General features: G+C 38.5%; 1 pseudogene; it reads right to left on the bottom strand.

The window, feature by feature from the left end:
• Positions 1-3,259: 3,259 nt before the first annotated feature.
• LOC139719309 (uncharacterized) lies at positions 3,260-8,999 on the bottom strand (annotated as a pseudogene).
• Between the last annotated feature and the right edge of the window lie 694 nt (positions 9,000-9,693).

Genomic DNA, 9,693 nt, shown 5'->3' with positions numbered 1-9,693 from the left:
CACGAGTATTCTGAGATAAAAGACTGAGCAACGACTTAGCACAGAAAATTGCAACGAAAATGTCAGCGGAACGGAAAATCAGAAAGCAAATGATTTGTTAAATTATTTATTTATTTATTTGTTTGTTTATTCAGTCTTCTTTCAACACGGTAGCCCCATCAGTGGGCAGGTACTGTTCTTACTGGGGACCCTTCACAAACAAACATTACAGTAAGTTGGTTGACGAAACAATGACATACACATCAAATACAACATACTGATTATTCCATTCAGATCAAAGCATCTTCATAAGCATAAAAGGATATACAAACATAAATATATGTATGGTAATTCATAACACAAGTACTGTAATTTATGTCACAGATGTATGTGTAATCAAAATTGTTGAAATTGTAGAAACCAGCTATAATGAGTCTCAGATATTTTGTATATACTATGTTTGATTATTTTGATTAAAAAATTGTAAATGATGCCTTCCGGAGAATAAATAAATCAAATCAAATCAAATCAAATCAATATATATGTAGTAATAAAGTATCATCTTACCAGCAGTATTAGACTTATACGTAATGAAAGAATTATAAACACGGAAGCCTCCACAATGGGCGGTGGATGTACCACTATTTTAATTTATCATTAATTTGAAATTAATTTTTCACAGGCCGATATATACCCATTATCGAAAACTATAAATGAAAAGAAATGCATATTACATGAATTAGAGAGAATACGCGTACTGCTCACAAGCTTCAAGCAGACAAGATAATAAAGACATACACCACAACCAAACTGTAAATAAAAAAAAAACCAGTAAATATAATTTTGGTTTCATTACTGCCATCTAAAGCAGGCAGAAGAAACTTGAGACTACACTGTGTGATAAAACTGCATGCATTAACCTGCGAACCCGTACACAAAATATGAGATTGGATTAAAACTGCTCTCCATTGTATTTTCTGGTGTGTGTGTGTGTGTGTGTGTGTTTTGCTTTTTATCATATTTTCTCACCTGACTTCTTGAAATAAGTACACGCCATGAACCCGACACCAACGAATCATACAGTCCACAAGTAACACTGCCTATATACGAGTCATACAGCCCACGAGTTATAGAGATCACGAGTCATAGCCCACGAGTTCGACATCAACTGAAGTAGGCCCACAAGGTAGACACTAGGCATATAAGACTTGTACTCTCGACACTAGGCAAACAAGGCCACGAGCCCAACGCTGAGAATATACCCTTGATGACATCACGGGGCTTAATGTACAAAGTGCAGAGTTCGTTGACCTTTAGTTTTCCTAATGTCGAGCTCGTGGGCCTTATGTACCTCGTGTTTAGATCACGAGTCTGTTTTATTTAGTGTATATAGCTAGTGGGCCTGTTTAACAACTTGTTTGACTTACAGCTAGCGGGCTGCAAAACTCGTGGATGTACGACTCATGGACATTTTTTCGTCTAGCTCGTGGATCTATTACTCGTGGCTGTCGAGCTCGTGTGATGATCCCCTCCAAATAATGGCCATTTCTTTCTGGTACTAAGATTCTCTTTTTGATATATACATGTACATTTTATTTACCTTGAGGTTAGCATTCCTTTCCGCCAGCGATTTCCGTCTCCTGTTGTGTATTTTCTTGCAAGATATGATAAATATAATGTATAACTCAAGTAAAAAAATTTGTCGAGTCACAGACTGAAAATTGTGTGTGTGTTTCTTTGTTGTATTGTATATTCATGTTTCATTTTGGGGAAAATGTACGCAAAAATAGATGAAATAAAGAAAAAGTCTATTTCAAATTCCTCCGTGCAAGGTAAGTATAATACGGCTCATTCAGATGCTCTCCACAGGAGAGGAAGTGAAGCCTGAAGCTGTTCTTCGCTCGGCAATTATTCATCGCGATAACTTAAAATGTTGCAATGTCATCAGCGAATAATGTCTATCTAGGTAGTTGGAGATTGATGCTCTTTCGGTAATTGCTGTATTTCACAAACCTTCCACGTACTCAACCAGCATTGTGCAAAGATGCATATAAAATCCATTGTCTATCATTTGATATTCTAACATTTTGAATAGTGCGTATACCGTCAAGGATATGCCGAATCTTTAGTGTCATACATAATACTGAGTATGTTCTACATTAGAAGTCTTCCGAGCCGGAGAACACCAAGAATATCTTATTAATCTTTGCATTAGGGGATATTGGGACCAACCTGCCCACTGTGTCTAAGTATAAGGAGTGAAACTTTCTATTTCATATATAACGTGCTGATAAGACATATGTCACGCACAACGATTAAAGTGTTTGTGATATTATTCGTATCTTATATTGGCAAGTGGCTGCAAAGAAAATATCTGGAATGTACATGGCATGCAGCAGCTAGAAAGTGAATTTGTTCTACATGTATTTGTCGTGACCTGGAAGTATAGCGTACACTGCTCTATTTTGTATCACGCTTACAAACTTTCTGATTCGGCGGTGTCACAATGGAAAACATCCACGGTAGCTCGCTAGATTGATATTCAACAGGAACACTTGGAACGAAGTTTGGTCATATATATCTATATATCTATATATATATATATATATATATATATATATATATATATATATATATATAATATATACAGTCAAGTATATAAGTGTGCGCATTGATTGTGTTCATTATATTTCTCCTTTCCGTATTAATATCTAAACTTTTTTTGAAGGCAGGGACTATTATTATAGGTTCATCTTTTTACCACGTGTTTTTGTGTATCTTTTATTACCAATAATAAACGATTTATCAGAGTTCAGGCGTTAAAGAGTTTGTGACTTATTCCCTTGACAATCCTTGGGATCAACCAATAGCGATGTACATACAACATGATGACACGTGCTCCACAACGTATCATTAACGCTCTTATGTGCGTGTAGATTCCTACTCATTCATTTTTTTTTTGAAAAGCATGTGTATGTTCATGCTATTTGAAAGATACTGTGCCGAGATATCAAAATCACATTTTTCTCTTTACAAACCACGTGACAAACCCGCTGTATTATTTTATCTCTTTTAGTACAAACTATCCTTTCCGTCCTGATCTTTCAGGAAATATTCTTTTTTTTTTCTACTACATATGCAAATTGTTCGGATATGTGACCTACGCGTGGAATGCCGTCTGATCGAGATCGAGTGTTTACAAGATGCCAAAGTTGGGAAAGAAACATCGAACAGGGAGAGAGTATGGAGAGAGCAGAGATATAATATGGAGGGACAGATCTCACTTTTTTTTTATAACCTCGTCCTTCATAGCTGGGATGAGTCCCTTGAGGAACGTTATATCTAGGAGCTCATCCACCTCAAGGGTATCTGGATACTCCTTGAGAGCCCACTTGAGGTACGTCTCGAACTCGTTCCAATCCACCATGCCGTCCGAGTCCATGTCGATGGCGGCCCACGCCTTCTTTGTGTCCGAGCAACGGTAGCAGGAGAAGTAAGGCGCCATGAAGCCGTTGTAGAAGGTGTCGAACTGGAGCATGTCGTCGCCCTGCACCTCGTCCCGGTGGTCCCACTCGTCCCACCTCTCCCGTACCTCTTGCAAGAGACGCTTGGCGTTGGGTGCCTTCAGCTCGAACTTTGAGATAACATCGCTCATGCGCTCGGTGAGGCTCCCGCCGGCCCGATCGAACAGCATGGCCAGGCCAACGGAACTCATGTACTCCTCCCTCCTGCCATAGCAACAAGAGACAGAGTTCATCGTACTTTCATTGCATTACGTAATATCACTCTCTACTCGTCGGCCTTTAGAGCAATAACAGGAGAAGCGAAACATTAACGGGACATTGGAACACAATCATGGTTCATATTCACTTACTTGAGTGAGCTATATATGGCACTGGAACATGAAAGTGGAAGTTACTTAAAGGGACATTACAGACGATTTTCATAATTTCACATCATGTACTAGTAGTACGTAAATCGACAACTCCATGTATAGATTTGTGGAATTTATTGTGGTTCTTGAGCAGAGAAACAATACTTTGAAAAACCTTAAACAAATAACACTGAACAAGGATGATGACATATAGGAGGTTCACATATTTCAGAAATGTAGCAGTGTAATTTCATTACAATACCGCTTGCTTGCGAGTTCACCTGTGTATAATCTATGCATGCCTTCTTCTTTTGTTCTGCTTCCATGAGCCCCAACTAATGCATTCTTATGGTGACTCTGCCCTGTCATCATCCTTGTTCATTGCAATTTGTTCTAAATTGTGAAAATATTCTTATTATTCATCCCAATTATCACAAATTCTGAAAGTCTGTCCTCAGTACTGTATAACTAATTCATAGTTGTTCAAATGTAAAAATCTGAAAATCATCCGGAGGTCTCCTTTAAGGTCACAAAAATTTCAAATATACTCAATATCTCGTAAAGGTAACGAAACTGGAAAGTAGACGGAGAGCAGTATCACTAGCTCCGATTTCTGACTGGAGTTTAGAGATGTTTAAAATCTTATAAGTATATTAGCGAGACATCAGGAAGTGAGTAGGCGGATACTATTACAAAGAGTGCAGAAATGTGTTAAAGCACGTATTAATCGATGTGACGTACATCACACCATGGAGATACGACATGACTAGTACCTCCTTGGTCAAGTATTATACAGACTCACACACATACATACACACACACACACACACACAACACACACGCACACACACACACAGAGGAAAAGAATAATATTGAGGGGGGGGGGTCATGTATACCGCAATGTGTCATATTATGATTTTGTCAGCGAGAGGGGAGACGTCTTTGAGGGCTTTCTTGGACGAAATGGATAGGACTATAGGGAATTCCTAAGATAAGCAAATGCTGTGTAGAACGATTGCATAAAATTGCATTTCTGCTCTTTCTTTTCTAAAGCCTTTCTGTTTTTGTGTACATGTGGTTAAAAGAGAATCATGAAAACTCTTTCTGTAGGAATGCTTAATGCCATGCTACAATCTTATTGTGAAGACAACTCTAATAGCTTTAATTTTCATAGGCCTGCCATGCATGGTTAGATCATTCCATTTAAGGTAATTGCTTTTAAAGGGCACAGCACTTTGAGAGGAAAACATGGAAAAAGCTGTCAGTCATTTAATGTGTAACATGTTTAAATGTTAAATGTAAACATCAATGTAGGATTTTCATTAGCCACGTTGTCAGGATAAATTCGAGAAATCTATTGCTGGCTTTTTTTCTGTTCTGATGATATTTCATGTATTTATCAGATTGGCAGTTATGTATATGTACACTTTCCTTTGGCTGTGTACACAGACAACATAAATTTTACTGGATTCATGTAGTGGACTATGTGCAGATGAAAGCTTGCTCGAGATGAAACGTTGTCATCAGAATTAAGCAAAGCTATAAAAAAAGATGAAATCTATCTACAGAATTGACAAAGTACTGGCTTTAATCAATCAGATAATCAATGAACTACATATCTCAATATCATGCAAGAGCCCCCTCTTTGATACATTTTAAGGCATAAGTTTAAATGATAACAACGTTTGAGACTTTTAAATAATATCGCTTGAGTTAATGTAGTATTGCCTACATGGGGGTATTTTTTTTTTTGTCAATAGGGCCCATCTACATATTTCCACAAACAACAACGACAACACAACAATATTTGTGTGGACCGCCGCCATTCTGAATGCAGTATAATGTCCGATATTGTTATATATAACAACATAGACAACGTGTCTTTTGTGTGTTATCTATAAACATTCAGCATGTAGTAAATTTCAATTGATTATCTGTTAGAATGTTACTTTTCTGTTTATGTAATATCGAAATGTTTATGTATATTGTTATATATGTATGTACCTGTATTGTCAAACCATGTGAAAACTGAATGTCCTTGTTGGACAGTAAATCAAATCAATCAATAACACAATGCTAGAAGTCACGGAGCAGGAACTGGGGAAAGGGGGCCGCTGTTACCATGGTAACGTACCTTCCGGTCCCGAAGATCCTCCAGAATAAGTGCCTTCATCTTTTGGGCGGAGATCCAGGGTGAACTGTGGATCCTCCCCGAAGAGATTGACGAGTTTCTCCTGGATCATCTCCTTTGCTCGCCATCGTGGTGATCCTCACGGGGGGCCTTCTCGCCGAAGAAGCTGGCCAAGTCGAAATCCTCGGGCTTGAGGTCGAAGACGAAGTCGACCGCCCTGGCGCCGAAGACCGGCTGCTTGATGTGCGGATCTTTCCCCGTGGAGATCCTGGTGACATTGATGGCGGCCTTCCGCAGGTAGGAACAGTTGTATTTCTTGAGGACCTTCTTGTTACCGAGGCGGATGAGGTTAAGGAGGGTGACGCATGATGGGGCGTTACCCATGGATGCCCCCTCTGCGCAAACGCTAGCCCATATGCCATCGGCTCCGTCCATCAAAACCTAGTATGCAATATAAAGTTTTAATTTCTATCACAGACATAGCCAGCTAACATTGTTGTCATCAGAATATAGAAGTAAACAATTTCAACTTTGTTAAAGGCATAATTTACCATTTGCAGATGAAACAAAACACAGCATTAGTGCTTTAAAACAGTTCTAAAATGTGAGTTTGGGATAGAAACAACCACTGTAAAAATTTGAACACGTATAATCAATGTTAAGTATTGTTAAATACACAAAATGTGAACGATACTTATGATAAAAATGTTGCAAGACTAAACCGTCTACAGTTATGTTTTAATGAGAAAAATACTGATATCTCCCTATATTTTAGGCTTTATTGCAAAAATTCTATATTGTAGGATGTTTTGTGATACAGCAGATCTACACATATACATCAAATGTGATATCTTGAAATCTTTTTAAATCACTGTTCCCAAAGGTAAACAGGACCTTTAATCAATGGCATTGAAATACTTTAGCAAATGTCACTTTCTATACAGTAACTCTGAACAGTATTACAGACGTAAATGTCTTTATATGGATTTGAAATAAGTGTGTTTTTTTTTTTTCTAATCATGATTTGATTTAAAAAGACAAAAAGTTTGGCAGGGAAACATAATAACAATATTCTTTTATAGTTTGTTACAATGTTTTTGTTTTAATCATCACTCTATTGACAAACAGGTGCCTTCTAACATTTTGGGTGAATATCTTTTCTAAAAAGGAGTTACACAATAGTCTATCCCAAAGTACCACAGAGGCAGACTTTCATAAACTGAAATGCCATGACATGAACTGTGTTCTTAAAATGATATGGTCTCTAGGCACCTGTATCAAGTTGTTTTGTACAATGATATTCGTTGAAGAGGCATGTTTGTTAAATCTAATGAGCCCACAAGTGTGATGGTTAGTTGACTTATTTTTCCTCCAAAATACATGAAAAGAAATGTTGGTGTAATATGCATGTATACAAGTAAGAAATAAATGACGACGTAAAATTTGCCTAACAAGTCAACGATAAATCGTCAATGTATTAGAAAAATACCATCGATTTCTAAGCTACTTTGAATTACAAGATCCTATTAATTGTACTTCATGCCCTCTTACTTGCAGAGCTGTGGCATCACAGTAACCAAATTTCTCGTGGACATGAACGAGCAGGTGTCCGTTCCAGTCGTTCTGGGTCATGACCTTCCGGATATACTTTGCCCACATGCCGCACTCTTCCGGTAGGGACTTCCCCCTCGGTTCCTCGAACATCATGCCGAAGGGACGGCGTTCGGGCGGCAGGGTGGCCAGAAACTTCGTCACCTCGAAGACGCGTTCGGGGTGATCCGGCATCACGTCGGGTAAGTCTCGGAAGCTGAACATCACCTTGGCCTTCGGGCTCAGGTTCTCGAAACACCAGTTGTTCCACTTACTGAGCAGTTGACACATGTTGGCCACGGAAAATTTGTCGAAGTCGTACACGCCGTCACCCAGGTCCACTTCGAAGATGACACTGTAGAGACCAGCAGGCTTGAGTTTTCGAATACCCACAGGAACTTTCACACAGTCTGGTACTTTGTCTTTGACACCTGTTCGTTGCAAGAGAATGATTCTTAGCAATGGTTTTCGTACACATCATGCGTCTACTACATTTAGAATGCAGCTAAGTCTTTGCGTTTATTATAAATAGTTCATTGAAATTTTCGAACTTTAATATGCCGTGATAACTATCAAAACGTAACCTTACAATTTATAATCTACAACACTAGAAGGTTTGTCATTATACGACCACTCTGAATCAAATATTTAATTTTCATGCAATACATGATACATCCTGGAAGATTCCGTTTGTTCGGTGGATGACCTTTCATCAAATTTCAAAATTTTGTTTTGCATAATAATCCTAACCACTTCCCGCTCTTACGACCATCATGGTGGAATCTGAAGGATACCTTCCGTGATCTCGGAGAAAGCCCAGAGGCCGTCTGGATCCTCCCCCTTTTCTTTCAGCTGCATGATGAAGATGTCATCCACGCGGGTCATGTGGGAGAAAGAGGCCACGATGGTATTCTTGAAGCCGCATTTCTTCACCTCGTTGTAGATCTCCCACTTGCTCTCGATGGTGTGCCCCTTCAGCTGCCCCACGGTGCTCTCTCGGATCGAGTTGTCAAGCACGAAGATGTCCAGGTCTCGGAGGACCTGGTACTTCTCCAGGGCTTTGTTGACATCCCGTTGATATGACTTGACGAGATGTTCAGTTTTCGGCGCCTTTTTGTTAAAGACACTGCAACAACAATTACGAAAGTATGATTTCAAAAGCGACTTGGGATAATATTCAACCAAATTGTCAACAATGTCACCGCATTTCTTTGTGCCATGGTAAAGATTAGTTGTTGTTTTTCCGTGGTTGTATAGTATCTATTTTTGTATTCAAGCTTTGAAAGAAATGTGTCCAAGTTAACCACGAGACGGGTACAATTCTGAACAAAACTTTAAACTGTCAAGGAACTAGCACCGTTTATACTGCTAGTAACTGTACGGCACTCATTCATTGGCATTTTTCGCTTACAAAATCTTGACCATCTCGATGTTAAATTTACCTAATAATCTATTTGAAAACGGCGATTATATATATACATATATATATATATATATATATGTAATTTGTATTTCAGAATGGGTCAATAAAGCTGTGATGTTTTCACATATGGTATAGTATGGTCAAGGAGTCATCAGACACGCTCTATAACTCCTTGGTATAGTTAACAGCACTCTCAGAAGTACACATTGTGACTGAATGTATACCAACCTAGTCTACTTTTCTATTCATCTCTGCGCAACAGTCAGACTGTCATGTATGCGCTGAAGCTACTCAATAGGATAGGAGTTATATTGATAGTCATACCTTGGGACACAACAAAAGGTTGTAAAGAATTGGACAAACTGTCCTCCCCCTCTATGGCTCATTTGAAGGCTAGATTTCAATTCGCCCTACTTTCAAAGCAGTGACAGAGTTCGCGAGTGCAGCTTCGCTTCCAGTACGCGTTGATGTATAGGTCCGTGTGATTCCCAACATTTCACTGTCTGCGCATGGACAATGGTTTCTACAAAGCTTTGCATAAATGGAAGCAATAATGCTATGATTATGATAAATAGGGCATAGGTTCGCAAACACACACACACACACACACACACATATGTATATATATATATATATATGTATATATATAGATATATATATATATATATATATATACATATATATGAGAAAGAGAGA

The sequence above is a fragment of the Diadema antillarum genome, unplaced genomic scaffold (assembly GCF_040938485.1).
Source record: "Diadema antillarum isolate AM-2024a unplaced genomic scaffold, OU_Dant_1.0 scf00000108, whole genome shotgun sequence".
Taxonomy (NCBI): domain Eukaryota; kingdom Metazoa; phylum Echinodermata; class Echinoidea; order Diadematoida; family Diadematidae; genus Diadema; species Diadema antillarum.
Note: the sequence above shows the minus strand (reverse complement) of the source record. Positions and strands in the feature narration are given on the sequence as shown.